General features: G+C 50.1%; 8 non-coding genes and 1 pseudogene across 8 annotated transcripts; all 9 read left to right on the forward strand.

Moving 5' to 3' along the window:
• Positions 1 to 5,074: 5,074 nt before the first annotated feature.
• LOC119957600 lies at positions 5,075 to 5,252 on the forward strand (annotated as a pseudogene).
• A 784-nt stretch (positions 5,253 to 6,036) lies between these two features.
• Positions 6,037 to 6,227, forward strand: LOC119957582. Its single transcript, XR_005458830.1, has one exon. It is a non-coding gene; the product is annotated as a U2 spliceosomal RNA (small nuclear RNA).
• Positions 6,228 to 7,011: 784 nt separating this feature from the next.
• Positions 7,012 to 7,202, forward strand: LOC119957578. Its single transcript, XR_005458826.1, has one exon. It is a non-coding gene; the product is annotated as a U2 spliceosomal RNA (small nuclear RNA).
• A 784-nt stretch (positions 7,203 to 7,986) lies between these two features.
• On the forward strand, positions 7,987 to 8,177 carry LOC119957575. The gene has a single exon (XR_005458823.1). It is a non-coding gene; the product is annotated as a U2 spliceosomal RNA (small nuclear RNA).
• Positions 8,178 to 8,868: 691 nt separating this feature from the next.
• Positions 8,869 to 9,057, forward strand: LOC119957591. The gene has a single exon (XR_005458838.1). It is a non-coding gene; the product is annotated as a U2 spliceosomal RNA (small nuclear RNA).
• A 785-nt stretch (positions 9,058 to 9,842) lies between these two features.
• On the forward strand, positions 9,843 to 10,033 carry LOC119957665. The gene has a single exon (XR_005458892.1). It is a non-coding gene; the product is annotated as a U2 spliceosomal RNA (small nuclear RNA).
• Positions 10,034 to 10,819: 786 nt separating this feature from the next.
• On the forward strand, positions 10,820 to 11,009 carry LOC119957571. Its single transcript, XR_005458820.1, has one exon. It is a non-coding gene; the product is annotated as a U2 spliceosomal RNA (small nuclear RNA).
• Positions 11,010 to 11,791: 782 nt separating this feature from the next.
• LOC119957581 lies at positions 11,792 to 11,982 on the forward strand. The gene has a single exon (XR_005458829.1). It is a non-coding gene; the product is annotated as a U2 spliceosomal RNA (small nuclear RNA).
• Positions 11,983 to 12,753: 771 nt separating this feature from the next.
• On the forward strand, positions 12,754 to 12,943 carry LOC119957636. The gene has a single exon (XR_005458864.1). It is a non-coding gene; the product is annotated as a U2 spliceosomal RNA (small nuclear RNA).
• The last annotated feature ends 1,339 nt before the right edge of the window (positions 12,944 to 14,282 follow it).

Consider the following 14,282-nt stretch of genomic DNA (forward strand, 5'->3'; position numbering starts at 1 on the left):
GTCCGAGTCACAGTGAGGAAGTCGGGAGAGATGTCGCCTGTGGATTGAATCTTCTTCGTGAAGCGGGTACTGATCGACTGCTGCGGGTTTCAAGCAACAGATATCTTCTGCTTGCAAGATTTCCCCAACAACGGTTACTTCGGTGTCACCTTCAGGAATGTAGCTGATTGCATCAAGTTCATGGATGTGTTTAAAGAAAAAGGCAACCTGAGCCCCCTGTCTATCCTGACTGCGGAGCCTCTGTTCACGCTACCATCGCAGAGAAACCGGGTTGTTACGCTGCACATGTACAACCCCCACGTCCCCGTGTCTGATGTGCTTACGTTCCTCGCCAGGTACGTCGACTTGAAAAGTGACAGCATGCAACTAAAGGACACCTTCGGCATCTGGACAGGCGAGCACCAGGTCAAGGTAACCCTGAGAAAGAATGCCAATGTAACCATCTTGCACCCACCCTCCAGTTTCGCCATTGGAGGAAACCGAGGCTACCTCTACTACGGGGGGCAGCCACGAGTATGTCACACCTTTGGCAAAGCGGGGCACATGGCCGCCAACTGCAACGTCACCTTCTGCAAAAACTGCAAGCAGGAGGGGCACATGACAAAGGACTGTAAGCAACACAAGAACTGCAACCTGTGTGGGGAGGCCGGCCATCTTTACAGGGACTGCCCAAAACGTGGGGCAACCTATACCCACTCCCATCTGGCGAGGAACACGAGACAACCGAGGATGGAACAAAGAGTGAAGAGCGCTGGGAAACGGCAGGCACAAGAAAAGCAAAGAGGAAAATGAAAAATGAAAGAAAGAAACCCCCGACGGGATATGGTAAAAAGCAGCAACTCAAGAGCGCCGACAACTCCTGCGATGAAGGCGAGCAATCAAAGAATAGGCCTCAATTAAAGAGGCAAAGCACCAATATGGGAGGGGATGCACAGAACCCCCAGACCACAGACAGGAACGAAAACAAAACTCAACCAGAGCACCAACCTCTGGACGATGGGAATCGGCCTACAACCACAACACCCGCTTTACACATCCATCAGGCTCAAGGCCACACTGAGGGCAATGGCAGCTTCCTAAACCATGAAACGGTAAAACATTTTGAGAACACCACCGGCATGATGGGGAATTTTGAACAGCTGGAACAACCAACTGAAATGGACTCTGAAATCTGAGACTGGTAAATCTACTCTTTTTAAAATGGGGTTTAAAATCGCATCAATTAATGTGCGAAGTATTAAAGATACTTCGCGGTGTGTAGCCACACTCGGCTACTTAGAAAATGTCAGAGCCGACCTACTGTTTCTGCAGGAGTGTGGGATTCCACACCTCAGCAACTACAGACGCTGGTCGAGCTGGTGGTCCCACGGGCCATCCATCTGGTCAGGAGGAAACGACTGTCGTTCCTCCGGCCTGGATATTCTGCTACGGGGAGGCAATTTCACCATCTCCGACGTTAAGGAGGTGGGGGGGGGGACGCCTCCTAGTAGTAGACGTCAAATACAAAAACACCCCTATCAGACTTATTAACGTGTATGCCCCAGCCGTAAAAACTGAGCGACTGGCTGTCCTTCAGCAACTACCACTGCTGTTGGCCACCTCCAAGCCGGTCACCCTGGGCGGTGACTTCAACTGCATCATCGATGCAGATGGACGATCCGGCAGAGCCGGCAGCAAACTAGACGCTACGTCCAGACTCCTGATGGAAACGGTAAAAGACGCCAAGCTGCTCGACGTCTTCAGCAACGCTGCAGACGGGGCGGAGCGTAGATACACATGGTCACGGCCAGATGTTTCCGTCCGTTCCAGAATAGATTTATTTTTTGTGTCCCGTGCTTTCACGGTCAGGCCCACCGACGTCAAGCCGGTGTTCTTCTCTGACCACTGCCTCCTACTGGCTGACTGCCACCTGCAGGAAAACCAGAGGGTGGGCAGGGGGACATGGAAGCTAAATGTAAAGCTGTTGCCCCCAGAGAACCTCCAGGAACTCAAAAGGGATTACAAAGGTTGGAGAACCGTGAAACCCCTTTTTGAGTCTCCACATCTCTGGTGGGAAGCAATCAAGGGGAACATTAAAAGGTTCTTCATCCTCAAGGGCATACAAAGGGTGAGAGAGAGACGAGGGTTCCTGTCCAGGCTCCAGAAAAGCATGCAAAACTTGCTCCAGCTGCAGTCGATGGGGGTTGATGTCAAGGAGGATCTCCAAGAGGTGAAGAGCCAGCAGGCCTCTCTCTACACCTCGGAGGCCTCCAAGGTCATCTTCCGGTCCAGAGTCCGCTCTGTGGAGCAGGATGAAAAGTGCTCACGCTTCTTCTTCCAGAAGGTACACAGGGACACCTCTGTGATCAGCAGCCTGAAGGAAGAAGATGGCTCTGTGAAGACATCGCAGTCTGACATACTGAGGATCAGTCAATCCTTCTATGCCAGACTATATGATCTGAAGCCAACAGACAGCACTGTTACCCAGACCTTCCTGTCGTCTATCACGGAGGTCTTGGACGACAACGAGGGGGAAAACCTGGACAAACAACTAACTCTGGACGAGCTGACAAAGGCCGTCAAGTCCTTTGAGACGAGTAAAACTCCCGGAAGCGACGGCTTACCGGCTGAGTTGTACTTGGCTCTGTGGGACTGAATGGGCCCAGACCTGCTGGAAGTGTACGAGAGTATGCTTCTGGATGGCAGCATGTCAGAATCCATGAGGAAAGGCATCATCACCCTCATCTACAAGCAGAAGGGGGAAAGGGAAGAAATTCGAAATTGGCGACCCATTTCACTGTTAAATGTGGATTACAAAATCTTAGCAAAGTCATTGCCAATCGGGTCAAGTCTGCTCTGGAGTCGGTAATCCACCCCGACCAGACCTGTGCTGCACCCGGCAGGAAGATCTCTGACAGCCTCGCGCTGCTCAGGGATACGATCGCCTACGTGCAGGACAGGAGGGTGGACACCTGCCTCATCAGCCTTGACCAGGAGAAAGCTTTTGACAGAATATCGCACACCTACATGATGGATGTGCTCTCCAAAATGGGGTTTGGGGAGGGAATTCGCAATTGGATCAAACTGCTCTACACAAACATCTATAGCGCAGCCTCAATCAATGGGTGGGAATCAGAAAAGTTCCTGATTAAATCTGGAGTCAGGCAGGGCTGCACTCTCCTCGGCCCTCTTTGTGTGCTGCATAGAACATTTTGCCGAGTCCATCAGGAAGGATACGGACATGAGAGGGGTGACGATCCCAGGCAGCGGAGGCACGCAAGTCAAGGCCTCCCTGTACATGGACGATGTCGCCGTCTTCTTCTCGGATCCCGCATCTGTACGCAGGCTCTTGGACACCTGCGACCAGTTTGAACTGGCCTCAGGAGCCAAGGTAAACCGCGGCAAGAGCGAGGCCATGTTCTTTGGGAACTGGTCCGACCGATCCTTTGTCCCCTTCACGATCAGGTCAGATTACCTGAAAGTGCTGGGGATATGGTTCGGAGCGGCTGGGGCATGCACCAAAAACTGGGAGGAACGAATTACCAAATCAAAACAGAAACTGGGCTGGTGGGAGCAACGCTCCCTCTCAATTGCGGGCAAAACCCTGGTCATTAGGTGTGAGGTACTCTCGGTGTTCCTGTACGTGGCACAGGTCTGGCCCATCACTCGGACCTGCGCCGCAGCAGTCACCCGGGCCATCTTCAAATTCATTTGGAGATCTAAGATGGACCGGGTCCAAAGAGACACAATGTACAAGCCTCTAGATAAAGGAGGGAGGAACGTACCCAACGCCGCCCTCATCCTGATGGCCACCTTTGTGTGCAACTGCATCAAGCTGTGCGGAGACCCCGGGTATGCAAACACCAAGTGTCACTACATACTGAGGTTCTACCTGTCCCCGGTGTTACGAAGGATGGGCCTGGCCTCATTGCTGCGGAACGCTCCAAGTAGTTGGACCGTACCGTACCACCTATCCTTCGTGGAAATTTTTTGAAGGAAAACACCTTTGACCACAAGGCAATGAAGCAGTGGTCAGCATGTAATGTCCTCGAGACCCTCAGAGAAAAGGAGACTGTGGAGGACGTTGGATGGTTCCCTGAGCAGACTGTCAGAGCCATCTGGCAGAATGCCTCTTCACCAGAACTTTCAAACAAGCCCCAAGACCTCTCTTGGCTGGTGGTGAGAAGGGCCCTCCCTGTCAGATCCTTCATGCACACCCGAAGGCTCAGCATCAATGCACGCTGCCCTCGGAGTGGTTGTGGGGGAAATGAAACAGTCACACACCTCCTTGTGGAATGTGCCTTTGCAAAACAGGTCTGGAGTGAGATGCAGTGGTATTTGTCAAGGTTCATCCCGAGCAGCTCAGTAACACAGGACTCTGTGCTCTACGGACTGTTTCCAGGGACACACACCGAGACAGATATCAACTGCTGCTGGAAGGTCATCAACTCGGTGAAAGACGCTCTTTGGTCTGCCCGAAACTTGCTGATCTTCCAGTGCAAAGAACTGTCCTCGACCGAGTGTTGCAGACTGGCACATTCCAAGGTCCAGGACGACGTGCTGAGGGAAGCACTCAAGCTTGGGGCAGCTGCCGCCAAGGCGCAATGGGGGAAGACCACAGTGTAAGGTCTTACCACCAAATGTACACCGAGGGGTTGGTTACAGTGTAAAACCCCTCGGTCCGAGGTTCTTTTTTCCATTACCACAATGTATGATATTAACAAAGTTATGTAAATATTGAAGAAAGAACTGTAGCTTATAGTAGGATACGTGTGCAACGTTATCCCAATGGAATTGAAGACAAATGAATGTAACTCAGACGGAAATGTACAGTCAAGGTATTTTGAAATGTTCTGTAAAGATTATGATAAATTTTATGAATAAAGTATATTTTTTGAACAAAAAAAAAATCTGTTCTTATCGGTTTAACAAAGTAATGTAAATATTGAAGAAAGAACTGTAGCTTATAGTACGATACGTGTGCAACGTTATCCCAATGGAATTGAAGACAAATGATTGTAACTCAGACTGAAATGTACAGTCAAGGCATTTTGAAATGTTCTGTAAAGATTATGATAAATTTTATGAATAAAGGATATTTTTTGAAAAAAATAAATAAATCTGTTCTTATCAGTTTAATATCTGATATGTCCCCAATCTAGGGACGAAATATTAAATTGATTTTTGGGACTCGGAGATGGTCCAGGGGCTTGTCCTTTCCGCTCCAAGCATCAGCCCGGTCTTGCAGTGCTCCCAGGAATGGTGCCCTCACCCCGTTTTGGGGAGCAAAACGTGCAAAAGCAGATCATGGCCCATAAACAACCTTCTCCTTTTCACTCATGTCAAGTTCTCAGACCCTGACCAATCTAAGGACTTTCAGGCTCCAAAGCACTGCTAGGTTTTTTGCTGGCGGCAACTCACGTACTAAAGTTGCGAGCCAATGGGCTTGAAGGCTTGCGGCAAACCGGCTCCGTTTTCTGCTCATATGCCACACAGTTTTCCTGCTGGTTTTTACAGTCCACTCACCTTCACTCCAAGATGCCGACTTGCGTTCTCATCATTTCCTTTTCCACAGCTCTTCATCCGGCACAACAGGGAAGTGTGGCGTCAGACAAAATAGCTCTCAGATTTGGGTGGATGTATCCTTCACGGCGTCTCTTTTCATCCTCCTGACGCAACGGACAGAACACCAGGATGGAGCTCGCGGGGACTAGACATTGCCCCCTGTTGCATTTCACCAGTACATGCTGTGTGCACAGATTGCATTTTGCTCGGCAAAGCTGGAGGTTTCTTCGATTCCCTGGGTTGGGTGCCACTGGGCCTTAACAGCGTCTTCCTTTCTTCTGGTGAGTACTGGGGCAGGCGGGTCAGAAGATGACGCCCTGTTGTAGTTTGCTGGTACTGCAGGGACAGACTCCACCGTGCTCGGCCAAACTGCAGGTTATTGACCAACCGTCACCGTAGACTAAAATTTCCAAAGCACAGTCGAGCGCAGCAAGGTGCAGCTGAATGTCAGTGGACGAGGAGGACCAGAGCCATAGGCGGCAAATGCGGACTAGCGCTTCTCGGCCGTTTGGCTCAGGTCAAGTGTAGTATCTGTACTTATCAGTTTAATATCTAATACGTCCCCAATCTAGGGATGATATGTTAAGTTTAGTTTTGGGACTCGGAGATGGTCTTGTGGCTTGCCCTTTCCGCTCCCAGCATCAACCTGGTCTTGCAGTTCTTCCAGGAATGATTCCCTCACCCCGTTTTGCGGAGCAAAACGTGCAAAAGCAGATCATGGCCCATAAACAGCCTTCACCTTTTCACTCATGTCAAGTTGTCTTATCCTGACCAACCTAAGGACTTTCAGCCTCCAAACCATTGCTAGATAATCTGCTGGCAGCAACTAACGTACTAAAGTTGCGAGCCAATGGGCTTGCAGACTTGCAGCAAACCGGCTCCGTTTTCTGCTAATATGCGACAGTTTTCCTGCTGTTTTTTACAGGCCACTCACCATTACTCCAGGATGCCGACTTGCGTTCTCCTCACTTCCTTTTCCACAGCTCTTCATCCGGCACAACAGGAAAGTGTGGCGTCAGGCTGAATAGCTCTCAGATTTGGATGGATGTATGCCTTCGTGGCGTCTCTTTTCATCCTCCTGACGCCACGGCCAAAACACCAGGGTGGAGGTCGGGAAGCCTTGACATCGCCCACTGTTCCATTTCGCTAGTACATGCTGTGTGCACAAATTGCATTTTGCTCGGCAAAGCTGGAGGTTTCTTCGATTCCCTGGGTTGGGTGCCACTGGGCCATCACAGCGTCTTCCTTTCTTCTGGTGAGTACTGGGGAAGGCGGGTCAGAAGATGACGCCCTGTTGGAGTTTGCTGGTACTGCAGGGACAGACTCCACCGTGCTCGGCCAAACTGCAGGTCTATTGACCAAACGTCACCGTGGACTAAAAGTTCCAAAGCACAGTCGAGCGCAGCAAGGTGCAGCTGAATGTCAGTGGACGAGGAGGACCAGAGCCATAGGCGGCAAATGCGGACTAGCGCTTCTCGGCCGTTTGGCTCAGGTCAAGTGTAGTATCTGTTCTTATCAGTTTAATATCTAATACGTCCCCAATCTAGGGATGATATATTAAGTTTAGTTTTGGGACTCGGAGATGGTCTTGTGGCTTGCCCTTTCCGCTCCCAGCATCAACCTGGTCTTGCAGTTCTTCCAGGAATGATTCCCTCACCCCGTTTTGCGGAGCAAAACGTGCAAAAGCAGATCATGGCCCATAAACAGCCTTCACCTTTTCACTCATGTCAAGTTGTCTCATCCTGACCAACCGAAGGACTTTCAGCCTCCAAACCATTGCTAGATTATCTGCTGGCAGCAACTAACGTACTAAAGTTGCGAGCCAATGGGCTTGCAGACTTGCAGCAAACCGGCTCCGTTTTCTGCTAATATGCGACAGTTTTCCTGCTGTTTTTTACAGACCACTCACCATTACTCCAGGATGCCGACTTGCGTTCTCCTCACTTCCTTTTCCACAGCTCTTCATCCGGCACAACAGGAAAGTGTGGCGTCAGGCTGAATAGCTCTCAGATTTGGATGGATGTATGCCTTCGTGGCGTCTCTTTTCATCCTCCTGACGCCACGGCAAAAACACCAGGGTGGAGGTCGGGAAGCCTTGACATCGCCCCCTGTTCCATTTCGCTAGTACATGCTGTGTGCACAAATTGCATTTTGCTCGGCAAAGCTGGAGGTTTCTTCGATTCCCTGGGTTGGGTGCCATTGGGCCATCACAGCGTCTTCCTTTCTTCTGGTGAGTACTGGGGAAGGCGGGTCAGAAGATGACGCCCTGTTGGAGTTTGCTGGTACTGCAGGGACAGACTCCACCGTGCTCGGCCAAACTGCAGGTCTATTGACCAACCGTCACCGTAGACTAAAAGTTCCAAAGCACAGTCGAGTGCAGCAAGGTGCAGCTGAATGTCGGTGGATGAGGAGGACCAGAGCCATAGGCGGTAAATATGGGCTATCACTTCTCGGTCTTTTGGCTCAGATCAAGTGTAGAATCTGTACTGATCAGTTTAATATCTGATATGTCCCCAATCTAGGGACGAAATATTAAATTGATTTTTGGGACTCGGAGATGGTCTTGTGGCTTGCCCTTTACGCTCCAAGCATCAGCCCGGTCTTGCAGTGCTTCCAGGAATGGTGCCCTCGCCCCGTTTTGGGGAGCAAAACGTGCAAAAGCAGATCATGGCGCATCAACAGCCTTCTCCTTTTCACTCATGTCAAGTTCTCTCTTCCTGACCAATCTAAGGACTTTCAGGCTCCAAAGCACTGCTAGATTTTCTGCTGGCGGCAGCTCGCGTACTAAAGTTGCGAGCCAATGGGCTTGCAGACTTGCGGCAAACCGGCTCCATTTTCTGCTCAATTGCCACACAGTTTTCCTGCTGGTTTTTACAGGGCACTCACCTTCACAGGATGGATGGATGTATGCCATCAGGGCGTCTCTTTTCATCCTCTGACGCAACGGCCAAACCACCAGCGTGGAGCTCGGGGAGACAAGACATTGCCCCCTGTTGCATTTCGCCATTACATGCTGTGTGCACAGATTGCATTTTGCTCGGCAAAGATGGAGATTTCTTCGATTCCCTGGGTTGGGTGCCACTGGGCCTTCACAGCGTCTTCATTTCTTCTGGTGAGTACTGGGGCAGACGGGTCAGACAATGACCCCCTGTTGGGGATTGCTGGTACTGCACGCACAGACTCCACAGTGGTCGGCCAAACTGTAGGATTATTAACCAACCGTCACCGTATACTAAAAGTTCCAAAGCACAGTCGAGCGCAGCAAGGCGCAGCTGAATGTCGGTGGACGAGGAGGACCAGAGCCATAGGCGGCAAATATGGGTTATCGCTTCTGGGCGTTTTGGCTCATATCAAGTGTAGTATCTGTTCTTATCAGTTTAATATCTGACGTGTCCAAACCTAAGGACGGAACATTGAATTGATTTTTGGGCCTCAGAAATGTCCAGGGACTTGCTCTTTTCATTCCAAGCATCAACCTGGTCTTGCAGTGCTTCCAGGAATGGTGCCCGCATTCCGTTTTGGGGAGCAAAATGTGCAAAAGCAGATCATGGCGCACAAACAGCCTTCCCCTTTTCACTCATGTCAAGTTCTCTCATCCTGACCAATCTAAGGACTTTCAGGCTCCAAAGTACTGCTAGATTTTCTGCTGGCGGCAACTCGTGTACTAAAGTTGCGAGCCAATGGGCTTTCAGACATTCGGCAAACCGGCTCCGTTTTCTGCTCATATGCCACACAGTTTTCCTGCTGGTTTTTACAGGCTACTCACCTTCACTCCAGGATGCCATCTTGCGTTCTCATCACTTCCTTTTCCACAGCTCTTCATCCGGCACAACAGGAAAGTGTGGCGTCAGACAAAATGGCTCTCAGGATTGGATGGATGTATGCCATCACGGCGTCTCTTTTCATCCTCTGACGCAACGGCCAAAACACCATCGTGGAGCTCGGGGAGACAAGACATTGCCCCTTGTTGCATTTCGCCAGTACATGCTGTGTGCACAGATTGCATTTTGTTCGGTAAAGCTGGAGGTTTCTTCGATTCCCTGGGTTGGGTGCCACTGGGCCTTCACACCGTCTTCCTTTCTTCTGGTGAGTACTGCGGCAGGTGGGTCAGAAGATGACCCCCTGTTGGGATTGGCTGGTACTGCACGCAGAGACTCCACCGTGCTCGGCCAAACTGCAGGTCAATTGACCAACCGTCACCGGAGACTAAAAGTTCCAAAGCACAGTCGAGCGCAGCAAGGTGCAGCTGAATGTCGGTGGACAAGGCGCACCAGAGCCACAGGCGCCAAATATGGGCTATCGCTTCTCGGCCTTTTGGCTCTGATCAAGTGTAGGATCTATTCTTATCAGTTTAATATCTGATATATCCCCAATCTAGGATCGAAATATTAAATTGATTTTTGGGACTCGGAGATGGTCCAGCGGCTTGCCCCTTCCGTTCCAAGCATCAATCTGGTCTTGCAGTGCTTCCAGGAATGGTGCCCTCACCCGGTTTTGGGGAGCAAATCGTGCAAAAGCAGATCATGGCGCATAAATAGCCTTCTCCTTTTCACTCATGTAAAGTTCTCTCATCCTGACCAATCTAAGGACTTTCAGGCTCCAAAGCACTGCTAGATTTTCTGCTGGCAGCAACTCGCGTACTAAAGTTGTAAGCCAATGGGCTAGCAGACTTGCAGCAAACCGGCTCCGTTTTCTGCTCATATGCCACACAGTTTTCCTGCTGGTTTTTACAGGCCACTCACCTTCACTCCAGGATGCCGACTTGCGTTCTCCTCACTTCCTTTTCCACAGCTCTTCATCCGGCACAACAGGGAAGTGTGGCGTTAGACAAAATGGCTCTCAGATTTGGATGGAAGTATACCTTCACGGCGTCTATATTCATCCTCCTGACGCCACGGCCAAAACAACAGGGTGTTGCTCGGGGAGCCTAGACAATGCCCCCTGTTCCATTTCGCCAGTACATGCTGTGTGCACAGATTGCATTTTGCTCGGCAAAGCTAGAGGTTTCTTCGATTCCCTGGGTTGGGTGCCACTGGGCCATCACAGCGTCTTCCTTTCTTCTGGTGAGTACTGGGACAGGCGGGTCAGACAATGACCCCCTGTTATGGTTTGCTGGTACTGCACGCACATATTCCACCGTGCTCGGCCAAACTGCAGGTCTATTGACCAACCGTCACCGGAGACGAAAAGGTCCAAAGCACAGTCGAGCGCAGCAAGGTGCAGCTGAATGTCGGTGGACAAGAAGCACCAGAGCCATAGGCGCCAAATATGGCCTATCGCTTCTCGGCCTTTAGGCTCAGATCAAGTGTAGTATCTGTTCTTATCAGTTTAACATCTGATATACCCCCACTCTAGGGACGATATATTAAATTGATTTTTGGGGCTCGGAGATGTCCAGGGGCTTGCTCTTTTCGCTCCAAGCATCTACCTGGTCTTGCAGTGTTTCCAGGAACAGTGCCTTCACCCCGTTTTGGGGAGAAAACGTGCAGAAGCAGATCATGGCGCATAAACAGCCTTCTCCTTTTCACTCTTGTCAAGTTCGCTCATCCTGACCAATCAAAAAACTTTCAGGCTCTAAAGCACTGCTAGATGTTCTGCTGGCAGCAACTCGCGTACTACAGTTGCGAGCCAATGGGCTTGCAGACTTGCGGCAAAACGGCTCCGTTTTCTGCTCATGTACCACACAGTTTTCCTGCTGGTATTTCAGGCCACTAACCTTCACTCCAGCATGCCGACAAGAGTTCTCTTCACTTCCTTTTCCACAGCTCTTCATCCGGAACAACAGGAAAGTGAGGCGTCAGTCTGAATGGCTCACAGATTTGGATGGATGTTGCCTTGACAGCGTCTCTTTTCATCCTCTGACGCCACGGCCAAAACACCAGGGTGGAGCTCGGGGATCCGAGTCATTGCCCCCGGTTCCATTTCGCCAGTACATGCTGTGTGCACAGATTGCATTTTGCTCGGCAAAACTGGAGGTTTCTTCAATTCCCTGGGTTGGGTGCCACTGGGCCATCACAGCGTCTTCCTTTCTTCTGGTGTGTACTCGGGCAGGCGGGTCAGACGACGACCACCTGTTGGGATTTTCTGGTACTGCACGCACAGACTCCACCGTGCTCGGCCAAACTGCAGGTCTATTGACCAGCCGTCACCGGAGACTAAAAGTTCCAAACCACAGTCGAGCGCAGTAAGGTGCAGCTGAATGTCGGTGGACGAGGAGGACCAGAGCCACAGGCGGCAAACATGAGCTATCGCTTCTCGGCCTTTTGATTCAGATCAAGTATAGTATCTGTTCTTATCTGTTCAATATCTGATATGTCCCCAATCTAGGGACGAAATATTAAATTTATTTTTGGGACTCGGAGATCGTCCAGGGGCTTTCTCCTTCCGCTCCAAGCGTCAACCTGGTCTTGCAGTGTTTTCAGGAATGGTGCCCTCACCCCGTTTTGGGGAGCAAAACGTGCAAAAGCAGATAATGGCCCATAAATAGCCTTCTCCTTTTCACTCATGTCAAGTTCTCTCATCCTGACCAGGCTCCAAAGCACTGCTAGATTTTCTGCTGGCGGGAACTCACGTACTAAAGTTGCGAGCAAATGGGCTTGCAGACTTGCGGCAAACCGGCTCCGTTTTCTGCTCATATGCCACACAGTTTTCCTGCTGGTTTTTACAGGCCACTCACCTTCGCTCCAGGATGCCGACTTGCGATCTGCTCACTTCCTTTTCCACAGCTCTTCATCCAGCACAACAGGAAAGTGTAGCGTCAGACTTAATGGCTCTCAGATTTGGATGGATGTATGCCTTCAAGGCGTCCCTTTTCAACCTCCTGACGCCACGGCCAATACACCAGGGCAGAGCTCGGGGAGCCTAGACATTGCCCCCTGTTCCATTTCGCCAGTACATGCTGTGTGCACAGATTGCATTTTGCTTGGCAAAGCTGGAGGTTTCTTCGAATCCCTGGGTTGGGTGCCACTGGGCCATCACACCGTCTTCCTTTCTTCTGTTGAGTACTGGGGCAGGCGGGTCAGACGACGACCACCTGTTGGGATTTTCTGGTACTGCACGTTCAGACTCCACCGTGCTCGGCCAAACTGCAGGCCTATTGACCAACCGTCACCGTGGACTAAAAGTTCCAAAGCACAGTCGTGCGCAGCAAGGTGCAGCTGAACGTCGGTGGACGAGGAATACCAGATCCATAGGCGGCAAATATTGTCTATCGCTTCTCGGCCTTTTGGCTCAGATCAAGTGTAGTATCTGTTCTTATCAGTTTAATACCTGATATGTCCCCAATCTAGGGACGAAATATTAAATTGTTTTTGGGACTCGGAGATGGTTCAGAGGCTTGCCCCTTCCGCTCCAAGCATCAACCTGGTCTTGCAGTGCTTCCAGGAATGGTGTCCTCACCCCTTTTCGGGGAGCAAAACGTGCAAAAGCAGATCATGGCGAATAAATAGCCTTCTTCTTTTCACTCATGTCAAGTTCTCTCATCCTGACCAATCTAAGGACTTTCAGGCTCAAAGCACTGCTAGATTTTCTGCTGGCAGCAACTCGCGTACTAAAGATGCGAGCCAATGGGCTTGCAGACTTGCGGCAAACCGGCTCCGTTTTCTGCTCATATGCCTCACAGTTTTACTGCTGTTTTTTTACTGGCCACTGAGCTTCACTCCAGGATTCCGACTTGCGTTCTCCTCACTTCGTTTTCCACTGCTCTTCATCCGGCACAACAGGAAAGTGTGGCGTCAGACTGAATGGCTCTCAGATTTGGATGGATGGACTCCTTCACGGCGTCTCTTTTCATCCTCCTGGATGTGCAGTACCAGCAAATGGGCAAATGAGCAAATGTGCAGTACGAGCCAATGGGCATGCAGAATTGCGGCAAACCGGCTCCGTTTTATGCTCATATGCCACACAGTTTTCCTGCTGGTATTTCAGGCCACCCACCTTCACTCGAGGATGCCGAATTTCGTTCTCCTCACTTCCTTTTCCAGAGCTCTTCATCCGGCACAACAGGAAAGTGTGGAGTCAGACTGAATGGCTCTCAGATTTTTGAGATGAAAATTGCGACTAAAGGAGTGAAGAATGTCATTACAAATCCAACAATATTAGAACTTCAGCCCATTTTTAAAATCAGATCTCTTATATAATCAACAACACCGAATTATTTTAAAGGCAACCGAGCAGATATGGTCAACAATGTGAATCTTGGTATTTAATATTACGTTATAAGTTACCACTTAATACACTAATCAATGAGACTGGAGCACAGCTGTCAGTTCGGGCTCAGTGGGTGCAATGTGGCCTCTGAGTCAAACGTTTTCAGGTTCAGGAGCAGTCCAGAACTTGCACAAAAAAATATAGTCTGACATTCCGGGGCAGTGCTGAGGTGAAGCTGCATGTCTTGTGATGTGACCTTTTATTAGAGCTATTGAAACCAGTGACAGCATGTCCACTCTTCTGAGTATTATGTATCAATTGACCTTGCTGATGAACGCTTGAATGTTTGCCGTTTTGTTCTGAACAATAATCACTCCTATCGCAAATTCACACAATCAGGTTAAATGCTCTTATTAAAATTTTGTCATGTCCGTGGTAGATCGCAACCCACAAATTGACTGCTGGGTTCCAATATTGTAACAGCGACTAATTTTAATTGAACACCTTTAGCTGCAAAGAGTTTGAAACCTGCTGACCATGACAAACACGATATACAAATGGTTATTTAATGAGTATGGATGCACGCGGCA

This window comes from Scyliorhinus canicula, chromosome 26 (genome assembly GCF_902713615.1).
Source record: "Scyliorhinus canicula chromosome 26, sScyCan1.1, whole genome shotgun sequence".
Classification (NCBI taxonomy): domain Eukaryota; kingdom Metazoa; phylum Chordata; class Chondrichthyes; order Carcharhiniformes; family Scyliorhinidae; genus Scyliorhinus; species Scyliorhinus canicula.